Source organism: Amblyomma mixtum, chromosome 10 (assembly GCF_055824585.1).
Source record: "Amblyomma mixtum isolate Tamu chromosome 10, ASM5582458v1, whole genome shotgun sequence".
Classification (NCBI taxonomy): domain Eukaryota; kingdom Metazoa; phylum Arthropoda; class Arachnida; order Ixodida; family Ixodidae; genus Amblyomma; species Amblyomma mixtum.
Window position 1 is genome coordinate 111,156,061 of NC_143021.1, and position 3,856 is coordinate 111,159,916.

The 3,856-nt window shown below is 38.0% G+C and overlaps 1 non-coding gene across 1 annotated transcript; it reads left to right on the plus strand.

Annotated features, from left to right (window-relative positions):
- The first annotated feature begins 261 nt into the window (after nt 1-261).
- TRNAT-GGU (transfer RNA threonine (anticodon GGU)) lies at nt 262-335 on the plus strand. Its single transcript has one exon. It is a non-coding gene; the product is annotated as a tRNA-Thr (tRNA).
- The last annotated feature ends 3,521 nt before the right edge of the window (nt 336-3,856 follow it).

Here is a 3,856-nt window from a genome sequence, read left to right on the forward strand (position 1 = left end):
GCTTATGGTAGGGCGAGAGCGAATTGATCAATAACTCGAAGTGGGAACAGTGTTGGTCAAATGTTTAGGGGAATCCCCCAAGGTGGAGTAGATTTTGTAATAAGGGAGTAATTACTCATTGGCATCCACCCGAGCGCAGCTATACGGCTACAAAGGAAAGCTATACAGCTTTCTCAGAAGCTTTCTCAGAAACGTTTGACCAACACTGTTCCCACTTCGAGTTATTGATCAATTCGCTCTCGCCCTACCATAAGCTTGCCGTCCTGGTTAGCTCAATTGGTAGAGCGACTGCTCCGGTGTAGCGGTGGTCCCGGGTTCGAACCCCGGACCAGGAGGAATTTTTCTTTAACTACGAAGTTTCTGAGAAAGCTGTATAGCTTTCCTTTGTAGCCGTATGGCTGCGCTCGGGTGGATGCCAATGAGTAATTACTCCCTTATTACAAAATCTACTCCACCTTGGGGGATTCCCCTAAACATTTGACCATGCTTTTTCTTGAATCCAATAATTTGCTATCTAACTTTCAGCATGGGTTTAGGCGCGGTTTTAGTACGGTAACACAATTAACAGAATTCGCTCATGATATATTACATAACCTCGATGTCGGTAACCAAGTTGATGCCATTTTTATAGACTTCTCGAAAGCATTCGATACTGTTCTACATTCCAAGCTTCTTGCTAAACTAAATGCTATACTAAACAATCCTCACTTGGTTGATTGAATTTCTAGCTTTCTCTCATCTCGTTCCCAGTTCGTATCCTATAATTCTCCTCATTCTGCTGCTGTTGATGTAACGTCAGGAGTGCCTCAAGGCTCCGTCCTTGGACCACTACTCTTTTTAATATATATAAATGACTTGCCACATGACATTTCTTCTAACATTCGTCTTTACGCTGATGACTGCGTTTTATACGAAGTAATTAATGGCCCTAATGATCATCGTCACCTCCAAGAGTCATTTGCTATGTTTTGTAGTTGGTGTAGTACCTGGCAAATGAGAATTAATTTCGACAAAACCGTCCTCATGTCTTTTTGTAACAAATCTTCCGCTTCCCATTTTAGTTACTCTTTCAATGGCCGTGTGGTGGATAGGGTCTCTCAGTACAAATATCTTGGTGTCATATTCACGCATAACATGTCTTGGTCTAAACACATTGATTACGTATGTAATAAAGCACTAAAAAAACTAGGTTATGTACGACGCACGCTACCCAATTCACCAAAAGACACAAAGCTACTGTTGTATAAATCTCTACTCCGCCCTGTTCTTGATTACGCAGCTGTAGTGTGGAATCCGTACAAGCAATTCGAAATTAAAATGTTAGAAGCAGTCCAGAAGAAAGCTGTGCGTTTTATATGTCATCGTTATGATCGCGGTTTCTCATCCTCTTCTACACTTCTCTCATTGAATTTAACCACGCTGTCTGCCCGTCGCCACACTGAATCATTAAAATTCTTACATTGTGTCGTCAATTCCTCAGTAAGGCTCTCAGCTAACCACTACATTAACTTTGCACCATTATCATCTACAAGAAGTCATCACGAGCTTAATTTGATACCGTATTTTGCGCATGCTAATCTGTTCAAATTCAGTTTTTTTTCCCGTTGAATAGAAGCCTGGAATTCTCTACCTGGGTCCATTAGTTCTTGTCCATTTCAAAGCTTTGTAACTGCCGTTAAAGACGCATAATAGCTGTGCATTCTTACCCTGTCGTTAACAGTTCCTTTCTTGTTTGATATTTCATTTCTGATTTTAACTTTTTGTAGTGCTCACTTTGTACATTTTGCTGCATTTTGTTTCCTTGCATTTTGTGTTTTTCCCACTCCTGCCACAGCGCATATAATTGCGCTGCAGTATGTATAAATAAATAAATAAATAAATAAATAAATAAATAAACAAAATAAACCAATCATGACTAGTAAATCATGGGTCATGACCAATTAGTCATCATGACCCAATTAGTCATTAATGGCTATTTATGACTAGTTAGCCATTAATCATGGTTAGTCATGACTAGTTAGTCATTAACCAGTCATGAGTAGTTATGACTGGTTAATGACTGGTTAGTCATGACTAGTAATGCTTGGTTCGTCATGGCTCGCTAGTCTGACTAGCCAGTCATTAAACAGACATGACCAATTTGTCATTAACCAATCATGACTAGTTAGTCATCAACTGATTAGTCATGAAGTTCAGAAGAATCGATTGGTGGGCGAGTTGGTACATGACTAGATGATAAATGTCACACTGTACAAGAAAATACAAGAGAGGAATAAAATGTTTCATTCATTTATAAAGAGTCGCGATGCGAGTGAACTTGTTCGGTACAAGAAATTTCGCAATAAGGTTAATATGGAAATAAAAACGGCCAAACTTAAATACTATGAGGAACTATTTACTCGTATTTTTAATGATCCCAGGAAAATTTGGCATGAAGTGAGAAACTTAACTGGTAAAAATGGGCAGGAACACACATTGAGTGTTACTCAAAATGACCATAGTCTGAATGTTAAAGATTCATTGGTAGCGCTGAATGAACATTTTATCAGTTGTGGAAATTATGTTTGCAGCCTCCATCAGCATACTCTTTCTACTGTCCCGCCAGGTGAAAGCGTGGTAAACTCGCTTATATTGTCCCCTACCTCTCCTCAAGAAGTCAGCAAAATTATTGATAAACTAAAGAATGATTCTGCCTCTGGTTTTGATGATATAAAAGCTGTCCCCATCAAACATGTATCCGACATTATTTCACTAGTTTTAACTCACATTATCAATTGTATGCTTGAGACAGGAATATTTCCCGAAAGCCTTAAGATAGCTAGAGTATGTCCTATTCATAAAGGTGGGAATGATAGTTCAGTAGATAACTTCAGGCCCATATCTGTCCTCCCAATTTTTTCAAAAGTGTTCGAAACTATCATAAATTTAAGATTAATAAGCTTCATAGATAAATACAGTATAATGAGCGATGCTCAGTACGGTTTCCAGAAGAACAAATCATGTGAACTTGCACTACTCAACGTCAAGCAAGAAATAATAAAGAACATCGAAAATCGTTTATACACAATAGGCTTATTTCTAGATCTTCGTAAAGCATTCGACTCCGTTAATCATGACATTATTTTATGTAAACTGCAGAGGTATGGAATACGGGGGAATGCGCACAAACTCTTAGAGAGCTACTTGACCAAACGGCATCAATATGTGTCTTTCAACAAACTGTCCTCGCCACGATCAGTAATTTTAAATGGTATTCCTCAAGGATCGATACTAGGGCCTTTGTTATTTAATCTGTACATAAATGATCTTCCATTAATACCTTCTTCACCTCGAATAGTCATGTATGCAGATGACACAAACCTATTCTTTTCAAATGCGTCACTGCCTCACTTAGAAAAAACAGTAAATGATTACTTAGAAAACCTCTCTTACTGGTTGGACACAAATAAGTTACAGTTAAATATAAGTAAAACCAAATATGTGATATTTAAACCTATAAATAAACAGTCTTTTGAAAATATTTTAATATTATTTCGTAACACGCGACTGCATGAGGTGACAGTTCAAAAGTTCTTAGGCGTATGGTTTCAAAACGATATGTCCTGGAACACGCATGTGAATACATTAGCTGCAGAGTTAGGAAAAACCGTGGGCTGTATGTATAAAATTGGTAAGCTCATTCCTTTGTGGTTGAAGAAAACATTGTATTCCTCTCTTTTCCTCTCCAAGTTATCATATTGTAGTCTAGTGTGGGGTACTACTACAGCTCATAACTATAACAAACTAACGATCCTCCAAAAAAAGGTGTTGCGAATATTTGAAAATTATCAAGGAAAACCATCTGATCTTCCAACAG